Here is a 26,847-nt window from a genome sequence, read left to right as displayed (position 1 = left end):
CATATATGTCTTATTCAATCAATGTTTTATGTATATATTTTTATGAATCATATAGAGTGTTATATACAAAGAGAGAAAATAAGAAGAGATTAGAGGGATGAGAAAGGAGTGCAGAGAAAGAAGAAAGATCAGAAGAGAGTCAAGGAGATAGGATGAAACTATATCACAACTTAGGATTTTACATGATGAAGTTCTAAGTTCACTAAGTTCTAAGTTGACTGAGTGGGTTTTTTTGTTTGTTTTTTGAGACAGAGTTTCTCTGCATTGTTTTGGAGGCTGTCCTGGCTCTCTCTGTAGACCAAGCTGGCCTCGAACTCACAGAGATCTGCCTGTCTCTGCCTCCAGAGTGCTGGGATTAAAGGTGTGTGCCAACAACATCCGGCTTGACTCTGGGTTTAAAAGTTGGAAATTTATTGAACTTTCAAAAAGTGTAAGTCCTCAATTACGTTTAAAATCTTGATTGGTTAGATTGGCCCTAGAAACCAAAGTAGAAAAATCTATTTTAAGTGACATAGATCCAGAATAAAGCCGCAAAATAATTTCTGTAATATGAGTCAACCCCTAAGAAATAAACAAATCATTCTTTGTCCAGTATTTTATGAGTTTTGTGTTTTTTCTTTGACACTATCATAGTTGAAGTGCCTGTGTGAGAATTCTGTTCCCTTCTGTGGTTCATAAGAGATTTAAGACAAGTGAATTTTCTAGCAAAATGGAGTGTGTACCAGCACTGATATTTTCTTGTTTGAGTAACTGGACACAAGGTGACCTACTGCCATAATTTCCTGAAAAATGGGCTGTACTGTCAAACTATGAGCTAAAATATTTTCTTCCTTTCTTAAAAATGGAAATTTTGTGTTCATTCACTAAATATGGCACTGTGTATCAGTATCCCAGTTTTCGTGGCATAGTTTTTCAAGTACTGTTGTACACTCACATTTGATTTCAAACACCAAAAGCTTCATTTTGTACACTGTAGAAGGAAGTCTAATAAACAATATGAACTACATATATTATATGTGATAAATATAATAACTTCAGAAATGCATTTTCTTCTTTGACTCTAAGAAATTAACCCAGCTGAAATGCCAACACGGATGGTTAGGAGTTCGGGAAGTCTCATCCCTTACTGAAGTCTTATTGTCAGTGGAGAGCTGTGAGGAGGCAGAAAATCATTCTTTCCTGAGGTTGTGGTAGGCCATCTGTGTCTGTGCTCCAGTGGATGATCCTACACCCGTGCTCAGATTAGCAGTGGTGATAGGATTCATTGAGATTCTAAATAAATATAGGTATAAAGCTAGGATAGGCGTGAACTGATGGAATTGGACAGGAGAAATATAATCATAACATATTGTATACATGTATGAATTTCTCAAAGAATAAACACAGTTGTTTTATGAAGACCAAAAAAATCAGATCAAAAAATGAAAACTTTTCATTTGGTTCCAAAGATGTTCAGTTTGTTCAGAAGTTAGAAATATTTGGAACAGGAGACTATTGTATATTTAGATTTGTAAATAAGTGTTCAGAATGATTCTGTAAGTTACAAACCAATTTGTCCCTTACAAATGGATCAGGGCCGGCTCATTAAATTTGTTCATTAGGCCTCCATATGGGGCATGCTGTGTTAGGAGACAAACAGAAACATTTTGGAAGGAATTTGTTATGTAAATCAGGGAATGTAGTTGGAAAGGAGAGCTTGAGAGCTTATGAGTTTTATGACTGAAATAATTAAGTAAATAAATAATTAAATAAAAACTACACAGGGTATCTGGGTGATGTCTCTGAAGTTTTACATTAGAGAGTAAAAGGCAGGTGTCACTCCTCAACAAAACTGAACATCTCAGGGAATTGTAGATAGGTAAGCATAATCACAAAACTTACTAAGAATTCTTTTACTGCCATGGCTGGTGATTTCCAGGATTCAGCCTGTGTAACTGTTCAAAAGAATTAATATCAGTGAATTTAAGGGACTATGAGAAAATCCGTGGACATCCACTTAGGCTACAAACAGAGATCAGTAACAACCTTATTTAAAACCAGTCAACTTTGGAGGTCAGGTACGTGATATTTTACCTTACAAGTTCTAAGCAATAAATTGAGCATTATTCAAATCGATGTAAATGAATGCATACAGATGAAGATATGAACAGGAGTATGGGACCCTGAAGCAAAGGTGACCAGTACATGTGTAGACTCATTAAATTATTGCATTAAACATCATTCTCACATAATTTCTACTGCTATTTTAAAATTTTTAGCTTGCTTTTAAATTATTGTTATACTTCATTTTTATCACAATCTTCTAGTTTTTAGTCTCTACATTTTAAGTTTGATTTACACAAGGCATGCAGCTTTGAAGTCCTTCAGTTTTAATAGTTCACTCCCATTCTCTTCCTTGGTTCTGTCCAACAAGACCTTACCATGTTTTATGCCCTAAACTTAATTCTTAGTTTTATTTCAAATCCTCCCTGATCCAACAACATGTATCAACATAAATGACATTTCTGAATAATAATTTTATTCCCATACTTTATCATACATATTTTTTAAATTGATGTATCAGTTTCTTTTGTTCTGTGTTTCTCTAAATTTGTGCATTCTGGGTCTCACCTTAACCAGTATATATCCCCATCATTAATCGATTAAAAATTATAATTGATTAGGAAATAAAGCTGATAGGTTCTATAGATGTCTATGGAATTTTAGTCAAATAACAGCCAAATATTTACAAACCTCAAGACACAATGAAGATTCTCAAGGAAAGACAAAGAGCTCATTAACCAAATCTAAACAATTGTTTATTAAAGATTAGATGCTTTTTTTCTAAGTACATCATAGTGAAGCCAGAAGACAGTACAAGACCACAGTATCTAAACAGATGTTAATAGGTGAAAAAGTCTATAGCTGGGCAGGGAAGAAAGACCTTAAGATGATAAACTAATTTTATACTTTAATACATGCAACAATCAGTAATGAACTACAAAGAAATCCAACAGGAAAAAGGAAATGAATAATGTTAGAATGGAAATTAGTGAAACACTAAACCGAAAATCCATGGAGAAGAACCCAGAGTACCAGGCAGTGTTTATTTTTAAAGAGCAACATATTGGCAGTTTTTTTTTTCAGGTACACTGGTCAATCCCAAAAAAGAGGATCGCTTCTAAATTCAGGAGTGAATGAGGGAATATCAGCAACAGTCAGCTTACATAAATAAAGAGGATTTCAGGTCAATGAACTAAATGACTTAGATGAAGAGGCCAAGTCTCCAGAAATATAAAAGCTTCTGAGACTACTAAGAGGAACTTAGAAATGTTCAGTTGAACTTGACATAATATCAAGATTTTAATTAGCAACTAAATAACTTCCTAAGCAGGTAGATAGCCAGTTGGTATCGTTTATGAACTTTAGTAGATAATAAAGAATTACTAACAAATACTATTTCAAAAGTTAGAAGACTCCTAACTGACTCTTTACAGTTGTGCAAAACAATGGAAAACCAACTTTGTGTGACTCTACACTAAAAATGGTTGCCAGTCAATTAATCACATGGAATACATGAGAGGCATTTATCCCAGAGGGAAAACATTGGATTAGCATCCTAAAAATCAATTAATGTAATATATCATAGCAATAGGATAAAGGATAAACACTACAGGATCACTTCAATAGACATTAAAAGGCATTAATAAAATTCAATGCAACTCATTAAAAGCAATCAATGAAAACAAGAGTGAAGAAGGGGTTTACTGAACTAAATGTTTCTTTTAAAATATCCAAAGGTGAGCCGGTCGTTGGTGGTGCACGCCTTTAATCCCAGCACTCGGGTGGCAGAGACAGGCGGATCACTGTGAGTTCGAGACCAGCCTGGTCTACCGAGTGAGTTCCAGGACAGGCTCCAAAAACAACACAGAGAAACCCTGTCTCGAAAAAACCAAAAAAAAATATCCAAAGGTGGTATCAGACTCAAGGGCAAAATACCTAAGCTACAAAGCAAGAAAAGTTATTCAACAGTCATTACTTCTTTAATTTATACATTTTTATTAAAATATAATTCCATCCATTCCCTACCCTGTTTATGTTTATCCCTCAGCTCCTCCCTTGTCTCTTCTCTTCATTGTTTTAATATTACTTTTCAACATTAAAATGGAAGATTTATGTCAGACTGGGAAGAAAATGGGCCAGCCTACACTAAGAAATAGAAATATTTCGATATTTCTGAAAATAGAAATATTGAAAATGTCTGTGTGCATAATATACAATTTAGTATACAGAACACCCGAATGGACCCACTCAACTGAATAAAGAAAAGACTTTGTGAATGTTGCAGCTCACGAAATAAACATGCAAAAATCAATTTTATTTCTGTGTGGTAGCTGTGAACAACCCAAAAATAAAATCAACAGTAACAGAAATTCCACAGAGGCATACATTACAAATAATTAACAGAAGAAACCCAAAATCTACACTGTGGAAATGATAATATCTTGTTGAACTAAACAGGTGATCTCAATACATAGAAAGACATTTCATTCTCATGAAAAATGAAAACAGTCCAGTTAAAACAGAAATTGGCCTTCAAACTGAATAATGTCCCATCAGTAACCCAGATGCATAGGTGCAGAAATCAACAAACAGATCATAAATGTGTATGGTCCTGAGAGACAGAAAAAGTTTCTGAAAAACAGCAAGTGGGATTTTAAAATTCCTACTTGCAAAAAAACAGAGTAAGATTTTTATTTGTTTATCTTTTTTATTTATTACACTTTTTTAAAATTAGAAACAAGCTTGCATCAGATGTCAATCCCAGTTCCCTCTGCCTCCCCTGCTCCCACACCCCCTCCATCAGCTTCCCCAGCCTCCCACCCTATCCCCACTCCCTTATCCAGAATCTGTTATTTCGTTTAGGGCAGGGCCCAGTCCCCCCCCCCCAAGAGAAAAGACTGAGAGAGCATCCCTCTTTGTGGAATGACAACACAAAGCCCATTTGTATGCCAGGGATAAAAAATACTCATCTACTGTCCAGGGCCCCATAGATTTTCCAGGCCTCTTCGCTGACACACTCATTCAAGGGTTCTGGATAAGTTCCATGCTGGCCTCTCAGCTGTCGGTTTGGGGTTCAAGAACTCCCCTTTGTTCAGGTCTTATGTTTCTGTTGGTTTTACCAGCCTATACTTTACCCCTTTTCTCATCATTTCTCCTCTCTGTCACTGGGTTCCAGGGTTTCAGTTCAATGTTTAGCTGTGGGTGTTTGCCTCTGCTTCCATCAGTCCCTGGATGAAGGTTCTAGGATGGCATATAAGGTAGTCGTCAAATTCATTATCATGGATGAGCATTTAAGGTAGTCTCTCCACTATTGATTAGTTTGCCAGTTGATGTCATCCTTGTTGGATCTCTAGAAATCTCACTGGTGTCAGATCTCTCCTCAAACCTATAATGACTCCCTCTATTATGATATTTCTCATCCTGTTCTCCCCTATTCTTCACCCAACTTAACCTTCTAGCTCCCCCATGACCTCCTCTCACCTCCTCTTCTCACCCTCTCATTTTCCCAGGCCCCCTCCTTGCATGCTCCCAAACTGGTCAGGAAATCTTTCATCATTCCCCTTCTCTGGGACACCATGGATATCTCTCTTAGGTTCCTTCATGTTTCCCAGACTCTCTGGCAGTAGGTTTGTAGACTGTCTCTCCCCTGATCCATGTGTAAAATCAATATATGAGTAAGTACATACCATGTTTGTCTTTTTGAGACTGGGTTACTGCATGCAGGATGGTTTCTTCTAGTGCTGTCCATTTACCTGCAAATTTCAAGATTTCATTGTTTTTTTCTGCTGAGTAGTATTCCATTGTGTATATTTACCACATTTTCTCTATCTGGAAATTTGAGCTTCTGACATTGGTAGTTATCTACCGTGCCTGCTGACTGGTATATAATTCTCCCCTTCTTGTTACAATGAATGCCATTCTCCTTGCAAGAATGAACCACTGCTTTTTGTCTTCATTTCAATCCTCAGGCCCTTGCCTGAATCCTTGAGAAGTGCTGTAGCCTAAGATCACTACAGTCTTTAATTCCTTTTTTATTTCTTCCTTGACCCGGGGATGGTGCAATTGCACATTGTTCAATTTCCATGAGTTTGTAGGGTTTCTGTGATTTGTGTGGTTGTTGAATTCTAATTTTAAAGCATGGTGGTCTGATAAGATACAGGGGGTTATTCCATTTGTTTGTATTTGTGGAGGTTTGCTATGTTTCCGATTATGTCATTGATTTTAGAGAAGGTTCCTTGTGGCAGTGAGAAGAAGGTATATTCTTTTGTATTTGGATAGAATGTTCTGTAGATGTCTGTTGAATACAATTGGGTAATAACTTCTGATAGCCCTTTTGTTTCTTTTTTAAGTTTCTATCTTAAGGTCCTGTGTCATGGTGAGAGAGGAGTTTTGAAGTTTCCTACTACTAGTCTGTGAAATTTTATGTGCAACTTAGATTTAGTAATGTTTCTTTCACAAATGTGTGTGCCTTTGCATTTGGGGCATAGATGTTTAAAATTGAGACTTCATCCTGAGGGCCTTTTCCTTTGATGAATATGAAATGTCCTTCTTCATCTCTTTTGATTGATTTTAAGTTGAGGCCTAATTTATTATATACTAGGATTGCTACAAAACCTTGTTTTTTGGGTCCCTTTTATTGGAAAATCTTTTCCCAACCCTTTACTCTGAGGCAATATCTGTCTTTCACAGGAAAGAACCTAAGAGAGATATGCGTGGTACCCCAGAGAAGAGGAATGAGGTAAGATCTTCTGAACAGATTGGGAACAAGGCAAGGGGTGGGGGGAGTGGGAGCTGTGAAGAAGTGAGGGGGGGAAGAGGAAGAGAGAGTAGGTCATGGGGGAACAGGAAGGTTGGGTGGGGGTTAGAATAGGGGGAAGAGGGATTCATAGATTAGAAGACAGATCTGGCACCAGTGAGACCTCTAGTGATCTAAAAGGATGACACCAATTAGCAAGCTAAGCAATAGTGGAGAGACCATCTCGATTGTCCATTCCTGATAATGAACTTGATGTCTATAACTATCCTGGAGCCTTCATCCAGTGACTGATGGAAGCAGAGGCAAACACCCATAGTTAAACACAGAACGGAATCCAAGGAACCCAATGACAGAGAGAGAGGGGTGATGAGCAAATTGGCAAGGAATGGGCTGGCAAAACCAGCAGAGATAGCTAGCTGATCTGAGCAGGCGACAGCTCTTGGACCTCAGACCAACAGCTGGGAGGTCAGCATGGGACTGATCCAGACCCCCCGAATGTGAGAGTCGGTGAGGAGGCCTGGGCAACCTATGGGGCCCTGGGCAGTGGGTAATTGTTTATCCATGGCATACAAACAGAATTCATGTGTCCATAACACAAAGAAGGATGCTGTCTCAGCCTGAACTCTTAGGGAAGTGTCTGGACCCTGCCCTGAATGAAATGACAGACTCTAGATATCCCCTATGTGGAAGGAAGTGGCAATAGGCTGGAAGGCTGGGGGGGGATGGAGGGGGTTGCAGGAGGAGGGGAGGGAGAGGGAACTGGATTGACATGTGAAACAAGCTATTTAAAATCAAATAATAATAAAAAATTTAAAAAGAGATGTATTTCATGTATGCAGCAGAAGGATCGATTCTGTGTTCCTATCCATTGTGCTAATCTGTGTCTTTTTATAAGCAAGTTGAGACCGTTGACACTGAGGGATATTAATGACCATTGATTGTTGATTCTTGTTTGGTTTGGATTTATTGGTGGTGGTCTTATTGTGTTTCCTTCCCTTTTTCTTTTGGTGTTTGGTAAAATGTGATTGTCTATTGCCTATGTCTTTGTGAATGTAGTTATCTTCATTGGGTTAAAGTTTTCCTTCCAGTACTTTCCGTAGTACTGTATTTGTGGATATTTATTGTTTAAGTCTGGTTTTGTCATGGAATAACTTGTTTTCTCCATCTATGGCAATTGAAAGCTTGGCTGGGTACAGTAGTCTGACCTGCATCTTTTTCCCCTTAGCTTTTGTAGGACATCTGTCTCTCATCTTCTGGCTTTCATAGTTTCCATTGAGAAATCGGTGTAATTCAGATAGGTTTGCCTTTATATGTTACTTGGAGTTTTTCTTTAGCTTCTCTTAATATTTTCTCTTTACTCTTTAGGTTTGATGTTTGATTTTATTATATGGCAAGGGGACTTCTTTTTCTTGTCTAGTCTACTTGGTGTTCTGTAAGATTCTTGTATTTTCATAGGCATATACTTCTTTAGGTTAGGGAAGTTTTATTCTATGATTTTGTTGAATGTATGTTCTGTAATTTCGAGCTGTAATTCTTCACCTTATTCTATATTTATTATTGTCAGTTTCAGCCTCGTCAGTTGTGTCCCATATTTAAGTATTTGTTGGATTTGAGATTTTCTTTGGTCGATGACTGTATAACCTCTAATGAGTCTCAACACCTGAGATTCTCTCTTCCATCTCTTGATTTCTATTAGTTATACTTACATCTGTAGTTCCTGATTGTTTACCCAACTCTTCTATCCAGCAACCACTCATTCTGTGTTTTCTTTATAGTTTCTTCTTCAGTTTTCAAGTCTTGGACTGCTTGGGTTGTTTCCTTTACTTGTTTGCTTGTTTTTTCTTGACTCTCTTTAGAGTCTTTAAGAGATTTGTTTATTTCTTCAAAGTTTTGGCTTGTTTTTTCTTCTATTTCTTTAAGGGATTTCCTCAGTTCCTCTTTGAGGGTCTCTATCATCTTCACAAAATAATTTTTAAAGTCTGTCTCTTCTGCTTCATCTATGTTGTGCTTTTTAGGTTTTGCTTGTGTGGAGTCTCTGGATTCTGGTGTAGTCATATTTGTCTTTCTATTGCTGAGTGTGTTCTTATACTGTTGTCTTACTATCCCTTCTTCGAGTGTGTGCAGGTAGGGTCTCTCTTTCTCCACTGGTCTCCCTGAAGTTGAGTGCATGGGTGTGGGGAGAGCTGGAGGTTGGTTCTGGGAGGACTCCCATCTTTCCTGTGTTGCCGGGCCCTCTCTATGCCAGGAGGGAGCCCCAGGAAGTTGGTTGGAGGGGATGATGGGCAGGAATTGGGCCCCCAGGAGGATCCAAGCTCACCTGAAGCCAGGCATGCAGATGTGAGGAGAGTCTTAGAGTTAGGGTTTTGTAAGGATTCCTGCATTGTGGAACCAGTGAACACAGAGTGTAAACCAATGAGTAACATTAAGATTTAGAAGTAACTCTTTTAGTTTGCTTCCAGTTTGCTTGGATAAACACCATGACCCAAAGCAACTTTGGGATGAAAGGGTTCATTTCAACTTACAGATTACAATTCATCATGTATGAGGGTCACGCAGGATCTTGAAGCAAGATCCTGGAAGCAGATACTGAGGCAGAGACCACAGAGGAATGCTGCTTACTGACTAGATGACTCTGACTTTCCTAGCTACCTTTCTTAACACACCTCAGGCCTACTTTCCCAGTGTTAGCAGCATCCAGAGTGGGCTGTGTCCTCCCACATCAATCAGTCAATCAGGAAAATTCTCCATAGATGTGACTACAGGTCAATGGGATTGAAGAATTCCTCTGTTGAGATCTGAGGATTGTGTCAAGTTGGCAAAAATTCACTACAACAAATGTCTACACACACAAAAAAAAGAAAAGGGAAAAAAACAATCATGTATGTCAATATGATTAGCAACATAATTAACAACAACTTCAAACACACAAACCTCAACTTCAGTTGGCTAATGCATAAATTTAAGCAATCTGTTCTAATGAGTCTATATTCCGACATTGTTTCTACTGATGATTTAAAAAAATATCTTCATGTAATCTTAAAAATAATTGAAATTCTGATGTGAAACTTTAGCACAGATAAGCCTTACAACCATGCTGCTTAGAATATGGTACTTAAAGAAAATGGAGGAGTGGATTTCCCAATTTGCAAAAGTACAGAAATAAAAATCTAAATGCACAGTACTGTTATATAAAAATGGGACCACTGCATTTTTAGATGCATATGACAACCAATAAAAGTTTAGTGGACAGCATTACTATGAGGTTCAACATCATGAAATTTACAATCCCGCTACCCAGAATCAGTAAAATAGGAAGCCCTTCTTGGCCAATGTGGTTGGCTTAGTGGTTTCTGGACAGTTTGATTCAGTGAGAGATAAAATTTTCAACTTACAAGTGACTCAGATTCAGCTGAACATTGCTAAGGTATATAGGATAATTAATTTATCCTATATACCTTAGCAATGGCCCCCATCATACACACTGGGGCCACTGGGGAGAACTCTTAGAACCAAAGTGAACTCTGGACCATACTGAAGCCATACTTCAAGAGCAATATCAAGAAGGCACTTTCTAAATGACGTGGGAATGTCTACATAGTAGACAGAAGTGTGGGTATGACATGAACCCAAACCTGGTAAACAAAAGGGGCTCCATGGCACCAAAGGGTTTGGGGTTGTATCTGAGGATACAAAACCATGCCTAAGCTACATTTTGGGATTCAGGTGTTGGTTCCCATCCACACCCTTCTAGGTAGTGGTTTTGTTTTCTAACTTTTTGAATTGATATTTTACTAAGACTGTTTTTGTCCTAGAATTTGCTGACCCTGTTTAAGTCACTTTTTATTCCTAGAAAAGATTATTTAAGTAGCCCATACTTCTCTTCCATATCTCTTTGGTCTCTGTTCATGTGTATAGATTGATTCAAAAACCCACCTCCAAAGACAGTTTGATAGATGAATGGGCTTTTGAAAGTTGTAACTAAACCCTTGTCATTATTTATAACTTTCCGTCCTAATAGTTCACTATTTTTGCCTTGCATACATACAAAAGTTACCTTTTAACTATTCCAGATAAAATTTTTATACAGCTCCTTACCGCCTCATTCACTTTCTCTTTAAGCTTCTCTTTTCAAATCCTGTTATCTCTTCAAGCATTGAACATAATTTTTCTTCCCTTGTTAGCGTACTGCCTTGTTAACTCTGATTCTGATTCTTTATTTCATGCAGGGGTATTTGTTCATGCTTACCATCTAGAGCTCACCTAAAATGCGTTGATTGAATGTCTGTGTGGCACCTCATCAGTGATAAATCTCTCACTTTATTCCAAGTGGCGACATCTTCTGTATCATTTCCTTTTCACCTCTGTGTGATACGTTTCATTTTTGCTATTCTAGCTGAAATTATTTTATGTCTTCTCCAGTTAAACATAAAACATCCTGTCTCCCGTTACCCCACTCTCCACTCTCTCAACCTTCAGATTCACCTTGTTGAGAGATTCACTTAACTATTAATATGTATAATATTTCTGGAAACAACATTTGCATGACTGTATCAAGTGCTCATGACTGACAAAAGCTACATTCCTGGAGGTGTGAAATGTTTTTTTTCTTTGAGTTTGAAGTCATTACTAGGTCAGACTTATTTCTGTTCTCAAGCAGTTTATTGTTCACTATAAAATTCAAGATATGCTTTTGGTTTCTATGTTGAATACAATTAACTATATTACTAAATAGAATAAAGTCATGAGGCTGAAAAATTGATACCTTCTTCAATGTCTAAGTGCCATTCTTACTCAAAAGAATGGTAATTGTACTATGGGAGAGAGATAACTTAGGTTGGTATTTGAAAAGCAAATGAAGCAGAGGTATCTGTGGAGAGGTGCAGATGAAGGAGTAAGACTATGTAATTTCACTAGATATGATTTTTATAAACTAATTTTGTTTATTAAAATCAAATTTATATAAATTTACTATTAAAATAAAACTGGATACATTTTTGTAATCACTGTAGTTTAAGAGATTCTTATGTTTCTTTATGGAAGTGATGGCAATGCTCCTGCCTTGACAATAGAGTTTTATTTTATTCAGGTATGAAAACGTTTCATTCTTTTGGGAAGTGATGGCATCATTTCACCTGGGATCTGAAATATAGTGTTTGACTCTGGTGTCTTAAGTTGGTTGCACAGAACGTTTTCTGCTGTGACCATGGGAAAGAAAATGTGGCTTATGACCAGTGATGGATGACAGAATCCTCTCCTTCAGCTGCTAACAAGAAGAACTCTGTTTATTTTTTACTGTTTCCTTCACAGCTCTTTTAAAATAAATATCCCTTTGATCTTTTCTCTAGATACCACTAGTTTGTTTGTTTGTTGTTGTTGTTGTTGTTGTTGTTGTTTTTTGGTTTTTTGAGACATGGTTTCTCTGTATTGTTTCAGAGGCTGCCCTGGAACTCGCTCTTGTAGATCAGGCTGGCCTCGAACTCACAGAGATCCTCCTGCCTCTGCCTCCCGAGTACTGGGATTAAAGGCGTGTGCCACCAAAGCCCGGCTGATCCCACTAATTTTATCAAGCAAAAAATGTATACTATTGATTCAGGATAAGTGTTGTTATTGTCCTTCCAGAAGGCCCACGAGTCCATAAGACTTAGGACCAAAATGAGTTATTGACCATTCTGAAGTGACATGAAGGAGCTATAAGAAGATGTCAGTGTCCATGTCACATGTGGTGGTCTAAACAAAAGACAGAAATGTGTCTCAGGGTGTCAGTAGCCAGTCATGGGTGACCCAGGTCTAGATGATGATGGAATTAATGGAGGATGACACGGGATAGTGTCTCTTTGGTTGGTTTCAAAATCATATTAAAAAGTCCCTCATGTAATGTAGTGGAGACTCAAGCATCTTCAGGCATTAAAGTTTTCCAAATTGTTTGTCATGTTCCCTGGACTTTAATGATTATAGATAGCTGTGTAAACTTGTTTCTTTAAGTTTCAAAAAATTAATCAGCAATAATAAGTCTAAGATCCATCTATGTTTTCAATTATTCCAAAATCATGATGTGATGTGATTTAACTATTATCCCTACATAAATTTACCAAGAATGCTAGAAGTATATAAAATTATCCCCCTTTTACAGATAAGAAAACGGAAAATCAAAGGAATGAAACATGAAGATTAAACAAAGTGGTAGAGATTGGTTTAAAATTAGTTTTCTAACACTCTTCATGGTCTCAGCAAATGAGTTTTGCTGTTATTAATGTATCTCATTTGATAATCAATCCTACAGTGTTATGTAACTATTGACTTTGAATTGAAACACTTCTTCTGGAGGAAGAAATACTCTGAAGGTTCATGAAGTTCACAAGAAACATGTGAGATTAAAACCAACACAAACTAACCTCTGAAAACTTACACAATTCCTTATGCCCTACTTAAGTTTATATAAGCAATAAATAATTGCTGAAGAGCTCTTCAGTAGAACTGCCTGCAAGTTGTGTAGGATACAGAGATCAAAAGCCAGACATTATGATGTGACAGATATCGATGACCCCCACAGAAGGCCTCACCCTTTCTATGGAGTATAAGTGGGATGCGAAGGGGATTCATGGGGGGCCTTGGAGAATGAAAGGGAGAGGGAACTGGGATTGGGATTGATATATAAAATAAGATTGTTTCAATTTAAATGAAAAAGGAAGAAAAAAGCACAACCCAAAGAAAGAAAGAAAGAAAGAAAAAAAGGAAGAAAAAAAGGAAGGAAGAAAGTGCTAGGAAGGTGGAGACATGCAGATGTGTGCACACATGTACACACAAACACAAACACACACAGAGAGACAGACAGACAGAGAGAGACGAGAGAGAGATAGAGACTTAGGAACACACAGCTCTAGATGGGATATCTCCATCGCCCCTGACCCAGAAAAAGCTCAGGGAATCCTATGGAAGAGGATGGGGAAAAAGTGTTAAGAGCCAGAGAGGGTGGAGGACATCAGGAGAACAAGGACCTCTAAGTCTACTGAGCAAAGCTCATATGAACTCAAAGAATTTATAGTGCCTACAAGGGTTTACACCAGGTCTTCTGCATATATATTTAGTTTTCAGTTTAGTGTTTTGATGGGACTCCTGTGTGTGTGAAAGAAAGAAAGGAGAGAGTCCAGTTTATTATATTTTGACGAAATATTCTGAAAACGTGGTATTCCCTGGAGTGGTTGGTATACCGACTGTCATTCCATTAGAGAAAATTGATTTTCCCAAGCCAGCAGGTATAAGTAACAGTTCACTTATTAACCTTTGCCCTAGCCACTAGGCTTTCATTTATTAATTCATTTCTTTAAAAATATAACAAAATAAATTATGATATGATAAAACAAAAACTATTACAGTGAAGTAGGATAGGACAAACCAAAAGAATGGCAAGCAAGAATCATTCATTCTTACACCTGGGAATCCTATAAAAACATTAAACTGGAAGCCATAATAATTATGATGTTAACTTGGTACATAGTTTTGCAGAATCTGTGAATGAACTCTGTGAGTTCATATGAATTTTGTCTATGATGATTAGAGGGCCTTGTTTTCGTGGAGTCTTTTTCCAGTTAAGTCAGTGTTGGATGTAGGCTTGCTATAACTGCCCTTACTATGTTGAGACATGTACCTTGCATCCCTAATCTCTCCAGGACTTTTGCTATGAAGTGGTGTTATGTTTTATAAAGATGTTTTATGCTTCTAATGAGATGATCATGTGTTTTCTTCATTCAGTTTGTTTATATGGTGGATTACATGTATCACTTTACATATGTTGAACCATCCCTGCATTACTGTAATGAAGTCTGATGATTGATGTGGAAAGTCCTTCTGTGTATATGTAAATAAAGCACTGTTGGCCAATAGGGAAGCAAGATAGGTGGGACTAGGAGTCTAGGAGGATTCTTGGAAAGAGAGGCACAGTGAATCACGATGTAGGATGCCAGAGGAGAAGAGGTCCGGACCTTTTACTCTGGTAAGAGAAATACTCAGATTAGCAATTACGGGTTAACAATTAAATCAGAGCTAGCTGATAGAAATCATAGCAAATGGCCAACAGCTTTATAATTTATATAGCATCCTGCATGTTATTTGGGGGCTGAGAGAACAGTTGGATCCAAGTGGTTGGCAGGAAGAATGCACGTTATAGATGATCATGGTGGATGATCTTTTTGATGAATTTCTGCACTTGGTTTGTACAGCTGTTATGAGTGTTTTGCATTTATGTTCATAAGGGACATTGGTCTGTAATTCTGTTTCTTTGTTCAATACTTATGTTGTAGGGGTATCAGGATAATCAATGCTTTGTAAAATGAACTGGTCAATATTCCTATGGATTCTATTTCGTCGAATAATTTGAGGAGTATCACCAGTAACTCTTCTTTCAAAGTCTGGTCGAATTCTCCTAAAATCATCTGGCCCTGTTCTTTTTTGGGGGAAGCAGGGAGGACACTTTTAATTACTGCTTATATTTCACTAGGGGTTATAGGTCTGTTTGTTTAATTGCTTATCTGATTTTGATTTAACTTTGGTAAGTGGTATTTATTAAGAAAATGACCCGTTTCTTTTATAAATTCCAATTTTGTGGAACACAGGTTTTTCAAGTATGTCCCAATGAATCTCTGGATTTCCTCAGTGTCTGTTTTGTCAGCCATATGGATTTTCTCAAAGAACCAACTCAGTGCTTCATTGATTATTTATTTCGTTGTGTTGTTGTTTCTGTTTTATTAATCTCAGGCCTGAGTTTGACTATTTCTGCCATCTTCTCCTTTTGGATGAGATTTCTTCTTCCCTAGAGCATTAAAGTGTATAAGCAATTTGCTGGTATGAGATTTCTCTTTCTTTTTTTTCATGTGGATAGTTTGACTTTGTGTACCTTAATTGTGTCTTATAAGTTTGGGTATGCTGCCTATTCATTTTCTTATAAAGTCTTTAATTCCTTTCTCATTTTGTCTTAACTCATTTTTCATTCAGTAGAAAGTTGTAGAGTTTCCATGAGTTTGTAAGCTTTCTGTTGTTGCTATCCAGTTTTAGTCCATGGCAGTCAGATAGCATATGGGTTGTTATTTCAAATTTCTTGTATCTGTTGAGATTTGCTTTGTGCCCAAGCATGTGTTCAATTTAAGGTACATTCTGTGGTATTTTAATGCCATCGTAAATTTCAGATATCTAACACTGTGTTATTTATCCTTCTTTGACCTCTATACTCAAATATATTTTGTTAATGCTTTATTTTTTAATTTTTTAAATTTTAAATTTAAATTAGAAATAAGGTTGCTTCACATTGACATGACATGCTTTATTTTAGTAAGGGGTCATTTTGATTATTCAATCTGCCTTTGAGAAAATCAATAGACTGAAAGACTCTGAATTTATAGAAATAAAATATAAGCTTAAACAGGGAGGGCACCCCACTAGAGAACTTGGGAAGTGAACAAAGGGCCCCATCCCAGGAACTGGCCAAACCACAGAATGGAATGTATGGTTTAGCAACCTTAATTGCAGAAGGGCTGTAAACCCACAAAAGGCCAATTCCAGGCTGCTGACCACCTGTGAAGAACTGACCAGGGCGTCAGAGATGGGCAAACAAGATTCGTGGGAAAGAAGGAGATGATAACCACCATTTTCTTAGGGAGAGATGATTAACTCATACCAAGGTTTGAGGAATTTACAACGTGTAGGTCAGGAAGACATCTACTTCCCCTGGTCAGTAGTCACGTTACCCCCCCAGTCACAAGATAGGGACCCCTCCCAAAGGCTTGTGGTTTTTGTCTTTAAAAGCTGATTGTAACTGAACCTCGGGGCCAATCGGTCTAAAAGCTGACCGAGGGGCCCATCTGCAGATGCCTAATTAAAGCCTCTTGCGTGTTGCATCAATTGGCGCGTGGACTCTTGATTCTTGGGGCGACGAATCCAGCTTGGAGACCCCTCCTCAATTCCGGGTACCCCAACAAGACAATGAAATTTAAATGAGATAGTAAATTATATATTTGTAAATGTTTTAAAGACATTTATTTACAGACACATGTTAAAAAATACTCAAGAATGCATTATTCATATCAGAAACCAGAGATTTATTTGAACAAACAACTAATATAGAAAAACTAAATTAATAGGTAAAAGGGACTTTAAAATTATTATTGTATTTTCATTTTTACAGGGTAGCATGTTGTTAATTTTGGGTGCTTAGCAAATCGAGAAAGGTAAAAAGAATCACCTTGACCTAATTGCCATTAGCTATTAGTACTTTATAATGTTTTATAGAACTATTCTAAGTATAATTTAGACTGTACAACATTATCTATTAATATTATTTGCCAGAGACCTGCTTAGGTAGGGGTTCAGAAAGCAAAGAACATACCTTTTTTACACATAGGATTAAACCACAGAAAAGGGGCCTGTGAGCTGCAGTGTAGCTTGAGATCAGGGACTGAGGAAGCTAGACTTAACCTTGACAAGTTAATAGTCATATGTTAATGGAGGGGCCACAAATTCCTTCTGCTGGAGATAAGAATATATCTCTTTCTAGCAAGCAGGAACTTTCCTCAAGCCCCTGAGGGAATGGAGACCCTTATCTGAATGTCTGACCTTGGAAAAAGGACATCTGGGGCCAGCTATTATACTACAAAAGAGCAATTTTCACTCCACAAGGGGATAATACTGAGCTAGTCTTTCTATATGGGTCTATTTCCCTCAGAACACTCCCAAAAAGGAGGGTCCTGATGTCTCTATGATTTCTGATTTCCCAGTGCTTACTAAGTGGACTCTTGCCCTTAACAGCCTTTGACTCTGGTTTTCAATTGTAGATGTTTCATGCTTGGGATCAACTGTGGCTAGTAAATCTCAAACTTTCCTGTTCTTGGTGTAATTAGGAGGGCACAATGGGATTTTTTTTCCCAAAGAATTATTTTGTTTAGAATTATTTGTTAGAGAAAATTGGAAACATTTTCACCTTTTATCAAAGCCTGCACAAAATTTCCCAAAGGGAAAGACATTAATAGTACAAATCATAAAAGTGAAAGTAAAACTATATTGGTTACTTGTGGTCTGCAACCTTGAAATGCTGGAACTTTGTCAAGCAGCAATGGCCGCCATGAGGTCCCCATCAATCAGTAACAATAATTGTTAGAAGTGTGTATCTTGGAATCAATTTGGCACATTTTATTATGTCACTGAATTCATCGTTCATTTAAAAGTTGCAAGCAACTATTCCTGAGAAGTAGTGTAAGTTCTTCAGTTTTGTGTGTGGAGTTAGGGGTTGAGCTCAGAATTTTGTACGCTGTAGGGATTGTTCTTCTATTGCAGAATTGTCTCCAGTTTCAAATGTGTGCTGTAGCAAGATCTGTAGCATTCCTGTACAGCATTCCTCATGTCACAATTTTACCTTCCTGGACTTTTGCCCTAGAAAATAAGAAGAGGTTTAAATTCTATCAATCTGTACTTAACATTTATAAACAAATTTGGATGAAGAGATTTTTTAAAATTATTCTCTTTTAGTAATAATTCCAATGGACTGTATATCACAGTGTTAATGTGCCTGTAATACCTGACAAATCTGATTACTTAATTACTGAACTATTAACACTTAATGAAAAGCTTTGAAATGAATATACTTTGTCAACCCAGGTTGATTTTTAATTCTACTGGGGATATCATAAGAAAACAAGAAAACATTTCCTAGGAAATAAATCTACTATTAATTCAACAGAGAATATAAAGTTATAGTTTTGCTTTATATAGAGTATTAAGGTAATTTTTCCTATTTGCACAAATAGCATTAGAATTCGGATAGGAAGTATAAGTCAGGTATTTTTGGTGAGTGTATCTTATTTTTCCTATAAAGTAAAAAATCATATTCTTCGTTTAATAACATGGTCTAATGAAATAACATGGAAACAATTACATGCAAAAAATGTCTTTGCCTGTCTATGTTGAGAATTTGGAAATAAATGTTTTTGAAAGATGGCAGACAGACAGACAGACAGACAGACAGACACACACACACACACACACACACACACACACACACACACACACAGGATGTCTTCCAAGAAAGGGGTAATTAGTACATGGAGAGAGAATGATAGAATCCTTCAGGATCCATCTTCTGTGTAGCCCCTCAGCCATTTATTTAGAATGGAGATTGCAACTCACATAGAGGAACACTGCCCAGGATTCTTTACAATAATGGCTTTCATTGCTTCTTTTGTATAATTTTAGTTTTTAAAATTTATTCATTCTCCTCTTGTATATTACATCCCAACTTCAGTTTCCTCTCTTTCCATTCTTCCCAGCCTCAGGAGGTAGAGGCAGGCAGACCTCTGTGAGTTCGAGGCCAGCCTGGTCTACAAAGAAAGTTCCAGGACAGCCTCCAAAACAATACAGGGAAACCCTGTTTCAAAAAACAAATCAAAACAAAATAAACAAACAACAACAACAAAAAGATACAGTGGCTAGGCTTAGGCTGCAAAAAGGAAATAACTTCTCAAGAAGTTCTCAACACATACACCTAACTAGGAAATGAAGATATGCAAATTATCTTACTCATTATGTCTCTTTCACATTGTTTAAATTTATCAAGGCATCAAGCTCTACATTTCACACTTGTTTAAATTCTGGAGTGCATTTCAATATTTATTTATTTATTTATTTATTTATTTATTTATTTATTTTTTGGTTTTTACGAGACAGGGTTTCTCTGTATTGTTTCGGAGGCTATGGGTCCAGCCTGGCCTCGAACGCGCAAAGATCTGCCTGCCTCTGCCTCCCCAGTGCTGGGATTAAAGGCGTGCGCCACCACTGCCCGGCCATTTCAATATTTATATACCTTTGATCTTTTGTTTTTATTTGACAAGCAGGTCTCAATAAGATATTGTTGATCCCACTAATCAAGAATAAGACGGCTACCACAGTTTAAAGCCAAATTTGAAGCAAGTTTTAATTAAATATTGATCAATGAATGGGTTCTGACCAGGTCCACAGCCAAGTTTCTGGGAAATGGCCCCAAATCAAATATGGAGAGGGCTTAAGAAGAAAACTCCATAATTCATTGCATTTTTCATCAGACCCACTCAGGAGCAAGAATACATCATGACATCCCTCCAGCCTACATCCAATCAGGGGCAGACATATACTGACATACTTCTTGCCTGTGACCTTCCCACTCATATGTGATCAAGGGTTTCCTGAGCAGACGGGTCAAATAAACTTGTTTAAGGGAGTGAAAAACATGTGTTTTATTGTCTCATATAAACAATTGCCTCAAGAATTTCAGGAACTATGTGTCACTGGGCAAGGGGTTTGCAGTTCAGAGACATTTTGCTTCATGGATCTCTAAGGCATAGTAATTAAAACTTTGGAATTCACAGTATGTGTGTGAAGATAAAAGGTTCTGAACTCTGTAATTGTAATTAATGAGAGACCCTTACAGTTTAAAATAAACTCCACTTTACCAAAATTTTAGAAGACAAAATCAGTAGGAATCTGATAATTTTCTTTCCATACTAAGTAAATATGTACACAGGAATAAATAAATACACCTATAAATGTGTGTTAGAAGAAAACAACTTGTGAAGCAACATTTTGTTAAAAGTATATCCATAATGTCTAAAAGTGGTACTAGCAAGACATATACAAACATGAAGGTATTTAGAAAAATAAGTATTTAGCCACTAGGTCACACATCATAAAAATCTTTGTCAGTGTGCAAGTGCTACATAGAGACATAAGTCTAGGAAGTGGAATGAGACTATTAGGGGAATAGAAAACATGTTTTGTTTATTAAGGTGAATAGGCCAACTGAGAACTTGGAAATTTCAGTTTCCATGTCCTTTCAAAACTGTTCAAGAAGAGAAAATGTAAAATCTGGTAAAAGACTCAACTGGAGGGAATGAGGTTGCATTGCATAAAAGTTCATGAGTGGGGGTGTGTCTACTGTGTCAGAAGAACAAGGAGACTAATGTGGCAGAACTAAAGTCTGCTCGTTGGGAGGGAAGCAGGCTGTAAACTGAGCTGGAAATCTCCACTCATCAGTTTTATCTGTAAATGAATTAGAGAGGCATCTAAAGTCCTATTATTCCAGCCCCTTCCCTCCACACAGAGTTTTTGAGAAACTCCTGCAAATGCAGGCAGTCCTGCAAATGATGATAGGGCATGCCCCTCAAGCTCAGGGCATTTTTGTAATATGTTACCAAACATTTTGAGTTGCAGAGGATCAAAGATCTCAGGATTATTGAAAGAGGGTTTCGATCCTGTTCTTTTGCTTTGATTTGGGGTAAAATGTGCTATACCTCCATGGTAAGGAGACTACTTGAATTAACATGTCAACATACTCCTGGTTTCCAGGTTGAGATAGTGAATTTAGAATGCTAGGTTTCTGGGTTGAAGCTGCTAGGTTAAGGGTTTGAGTCTTGAATGCATTGCATTGTATACTCTGTTGCAAGAGGCATGTCCCGTGTCTTATTGTTATTTATCTACCTTGTATTATAGGTATATTACAGGTTAGGTTCACAATGTGTACCTCCTCAATCTTGATACTTTTATGTATTTAATTTGCTATTCTAAATGAGCTACTTTTTCCTGAGATTATCTCAGAATAGAATGCACACTTTATAGGTACAAACTTTTGTGTCCAAATTTTTACAGTGCACATGTGTGTGTGTGTGTGTGTGTATGTGTGTGCATGTGTAAGTGTGCACATATGTATAGGGACCTGAGGCTAGAATATGAGGTTGGGAGTCTTCCTCAATTGCTTTCCACATTACTCCTTGAGGCAGGTTCTCTCACTGGAACCTAGAGCTTACTGATCAGGCTAATGTAACTAGCCAGCTTGCTCTGGGGATCCCCTATCTCTGCGTTCTGAGTGGTGGAATTACAGGTGAGATGTCCTGTGAACACAGGCATTTGTGTGGGTTCTGGGGTCAAACTCTGACTCTCATCCTTTTGCCCTAAGTGCTTTATCTACTGAACCATCTCCACAAACACAAATTAATTATATTCTTTTTTGCAACAATATTTTCCTTTTCAGTTTTCAAATTCCATTTACTGCCTATATCACACTACAGCATGTTGATATTGTGTTATCTGTAGACATATATATATATATATATATATATATATATATGGCTATTTTTCAGTCTGCCAATCTTATTAAAACAGCTAATTAAAAGTTTCCTCCAAGCTAAGTGAAATCTGTATTTAAAACAATATATAGGTAAAAACAATTCTACTCAGAAGTGTGTGGCTGATGCATTGGAAAACTGCTGAGTAGAGCTATGCCTCATTTGCTTGTTCTTTCATTCTTCTGTCTGTACAGTTGATAATTTCAAAATGGATCTTGAAGCACAGCAAAAAGACCGTGTTCCATGACCTGCCCAAGAACAAAACAAACCTGATACAGTGCCAAAGGGTAGGAGGTCTCCTTCTGCATCTTCTGTTCTGGCTGCATCTTCTCTGCCATACCCTCTGATGTATTGACATACCTGTCACCCCATGCTATTGATAAACTTAAATGCCTATAGTCAAGTGAACTCTTGACAATATTTCTAAATAACTACAACGTTTAGGAATGTATGTAGACCAAACAAACAGTTGAATCAAAGCTAAAGAAGTGGCTCAGTCAGTAAAGTTCTTGTTGCACAAAAAGAAGGACCCAAGTTCAGATACCTGGGATGTATATCAAACAGCCACGTGTAGGGATGAGTCAAGTGGGTCCTGTAATCCCAGTGATGGAAGGTGATCCTTGGAGTTCACTGCGAGCCAGTCTAGCTGAACTGGTGAGCTCCAAGTTCTATTGAAAATCATGTCCCAAAAGATAAGGAAGAAGGAGATAGGAGAAGAGACACATTGTCCACAACTGGCCTTCACCGACACACTCTAACAGATACATGCAAGGCAGACTCACACACACACACACACACACACACACACACACACAGATGATTTAGGAATAAATGCTAGGTCTATTCATATCAGCCTGTCACTCTCACAGCAGCAGCATTAAGCAGAAGTCTGTCATTTGAAATGGTGTCCTTTGCTCTGAGCATGTCCTCGCAGCCCACTCACAGCAAGCACTTCAAGTAGTCATGATGGTTTGGTTTTTATGTTTTTTCCCATTTTCATCATTAAACTTTCCCCTAGTAATTACCATTTCAGAGATAATAGCAGTGTGTTCAATCAGATATGCCTCACAGGAGAATGTCTATTTGAAAAGATAATTATTAAAAATAATAAAAGAAAGGGCACAGTATTATATGTGCATGTATCATAATTTGTCTATTTTTGAGTAATTTGTCTGAACTTTACTATGATATATACATATATATATACATATATATATATATATATAGTTTTTCTTGTTTGGGTTTTTTTGGAAGAAGGTTCTATCTATGTAGGTTAGGTTAACCTTGAATTTCTTATGTGACTGTGTATGGTCTTGAATTCCTGATACTTCTGCCTTCATCTCCCATGTTCTGGAATGATAGGAGTGTGCTATCATACACTTCTAATATTCAGATATTTTTAGATAATTTATAACTATTTAGAAACTCAGTACTTCATTAATTTTTTTAATGCCAAGAGAAAATGAGTAGCTGATAACTAGCAGCATTACTTCTTTTTAATGTTGAGTTCTGTCATCAGATTTTTAGGCAAATATGATCCCTTAATTGTAACTTACCACAGCCTAAAATGCCAGAAAATTCTGTGTACATGTTTTTATCAAATAAGGAAAGGGCTCAGTTGATTTTGATTCCCATTTTGCCATTTATACATTAAAAATCAAGTGATATCGCCGCGGTCTCTTGCAGCTGGAAGACCATGTTATTTTCCCCATCCACTTTTAAAAACCATACAGATGCCAATAACATTCAAGTAATTAAAATAGATGCCTCACCGACCCTTTCAAAATTTTTAAACATTGGATACCAGTTCTGACAATAAATACAATTAATTCACCCTGGGATCTGTTTAGAGAAATAAGACAAACAGAAACAAGAGAGCTAAGTGACAGAGAATAGACAATATAAAATTGAATAACAAATGCATGGGGTAGATAAGAGTCAGGGAGAATGCCAGGGCGACCTGCCAGCCTGTGGTAAAGACTGGATTGCTCTGTGCAGGCAGCAGTGCAGTGAACTAAACCTGCCCAGGTGCATCTGTAGAAGCCTGGTGGCCTTCTGTAAATGTTAATTATATGGTTCAGTAACAAACAGATGAGAATGGGAGGATAGGAGGGTGGGTGAGATGGAGATCCAAAACACAGATACAACCTTACTGAAGAGAATTATGTAGAACACTGTTCAAGCAGGCGACTAAATAGACAGCCTAGAGAATGGACCTGGAGACCTCCTATACCTTAGCAAGGCTGAAAGCAAATTACATTTAGGTTCTGAGTCAGAACTCATGGTAGCAGAGACTGGGTCCTAACACTCCTGTGGAACATAGGGTGGGAAACATGCTCACTTCTGTCTGATTACAATACTTCCTTCCTTTTATAACATTGATTTGTTTCATTGAGCAAAATGTCCCCCAAATTTGTGAAATCTACAGTACAATGATTTACCAGTAGTTAATATTATTGTAATACATTCTTGAAAATTTCAAAGTGGAGATTTGGAATATTCTTTTCAAATAAAGTATGCAGAATAATATACATTAGCCCTCCTATAATTTATACGTACTTCAAACTTGTTATGCAAGAAGAATATAAATTATTTTACGTTCTCAATTATACAGTTTTTGTTTTTAAAAATGTAATTTTTCCACAACTGAAGGGTCCTTTACATTCAACATGAAATTTTAGACTTGTATATTCTTTAGCATAACTGGCTTGGGAAAATACAGCTTAGAATGGAGGATATTTTTATATCTGTATGAACACAAAGGCCTGCAGTTGTTAATTGCCCATTGTCATACTAAAGACCACCAATTACATCACACAAATTACAATGTGGGAATTAGAATAAAGAATAAGACAGATGTGAAAAGGAGGAACTGCAATATGGTCATAAAATTATGGGCAGAATGGAATTGGGAATTCCTTTTGATTGTGACAGATTGTTCCCTTTTCCAGTGCTGGCACACAGAATCCTTGAATGAGCAGGCTACCATCCTCTTCAGTAAACAGTTGCTATACACTTTTTGCTAGACAGGAATGTTGGTAGAGCATTCTGTGTACTAAAACAAAGGCAACTGTTAGCCAGGCATCTGGGGTTAAGTGCTAACTGATGTGTTGGATCTACAAGATTCTACAGCCATTACAGGTTCCTTTGAGATTCTTCCAGGAGTCTGATGCATACAGCCATACATCTAAGTATAGGAAAGAATTCTACTTTAAACTTCTGGAAGAATATTAGAAAGAGAAAAACAAGATTAAGCACAAGGAAACAAACAATGAGAAAATGAGAAGGAAATTAGGCTTTCTGAATATGGTTCCTCATGTGGTATGTTGATTGGGATATTGTTAAAGTAACCTGCAAACATTCTTTGGAATGATATTATCAAGTTCAATTGCAGTTCAAAAGAGTAACACCAATAGTTTTAAAAGATTATTTTCTGTTATGGACACGCGATGTCTGTTTGTATTCCAGAGATAAACACTGATCCATTGCTCAGGGCCCCATAGATTGCCCAGGCATCCTCACTGACTCTCACATTCGGGGGTCTGGATTAGTCCCATGCTGGCCTCCCAGCTGTCGGTCTGGGGTCCAAGAGCTCTCCCCCGTTCAGATCAGTTGTCTCTGCTGGTTTTGCCAGCCCATTCTTTGCCAAATTTGCTCAACGCTCCTCTCTCTCTGTCACTGGGTTCCTGGGGTTCAGTTCAGTGTTTAACTATGGGTATTTGCCTCTGCTTCCATCAGTCACTGGATGAAGGCTCCAGCATGGTTATAGACATCAAGTTCATTATCAGGAATGGACATTCGAGGTGGTCTCTCCACTATTGCTTAGCTTGCCAATTGGTGTCATCCCTTTAGATCACTAGAGGTCACAATGGTGCCTGATCTGTCTTCTAACCTATGATTCCCTCTTCCCCCTATTCTACCCCCCCACTCAACCTTCCTGTTCCCCCATGACCTACTCTCTCTTCCTCTTCTCCCCCTCTCTTTTTCCCAGCTCTCACTACCCCCTACCTCTCGCCGTGTTCCCCATCTGTTCAGAGGATCTTGCCTCATTCCTCTTCTCTTGTGTACCATGCATATCTCCTAGGTTCTTTCCTGTTTCCCTGACTCTGTTAGTGGAAGTGCAGACTGGCACTATTCTGATCCATGTCTAAAATCCATATATGAGTGAGTACATATGATGTTTGTCTTTTTGTGACTGGGTTACCTCATTCAGGATGGTTTCTTCCAGTACTATCCATTTCCCTGCGAATTTCAAGATTCCATTGTTTTTTTCTGCTGAGTAATACTCGATTGTGTAAATGTACCCATTTTCTCTATCCACTCTTCAGTTGAGAGGCATCCAGGGTCTGGCTATTACAGATAATGTTGCTATGAACATAGTGGAGCAGATGCCCTTGTTGTATGAATTTGCCTCTTCTGGATATATACCTAAGAGTGGAATTGCTGGGTCTTGTGGTAGATTGATTCCCATTTTCCTGAGGAATCTCCGTACTGATTTCCAAAGTGGCTGTACAAGTTGGCACTCTCACCAGCAGTGGAGAAGTGTTCCCCTCTCTCCACATCCTCTCCAGCATAAATTGTCTTGGGTGCTTTTGATTTTAGCCATTCTGACAGGAGTAAGATGGTATCTCAAATTTGTTTTGATTTGCATTTCCCTGATGGCTAAGGATGTTGAGCACTTTCTTACGTGTCTTTTGGCCATTTTAACCTCCTCTTTTGAGAATTCTCTATTTAGTTCTGTACCCCACCTTTTAATTGTATCCTTTGGTGTTTTGGAGACTTGCTTCTTGAGTTCTTTGTGTCCATAACACAAAGAGGGATGCTCTCTCAGCCTGGACTCCTAGGGGAGTGCCTGGAACCTACCCTGAGTGAAATGACAGACTCTAGATATCCCCTATGTGGAAGGAATTGGCA

Source organism: Mesocricetus auratus, unplaced genomic scaffold (genome assembly GCF_017639785.1).
Source record: "Mesocricetus auratus isolate SY011 unplaced genomic scaffold, BCM_Maur_2.0 Super-Scaffold_100013, whole genome shotgun sequence".
NCBI classification, from domain to species: domain Eukaryota; kingdom Metazoa; phylum Chordata; class Mammalia; order Rodentia; family Cricetidae; genus Mesocricetus; species Mesocricetus auratus.
This window is presented reverse-complemented; position numbering follows the sequence as displayed.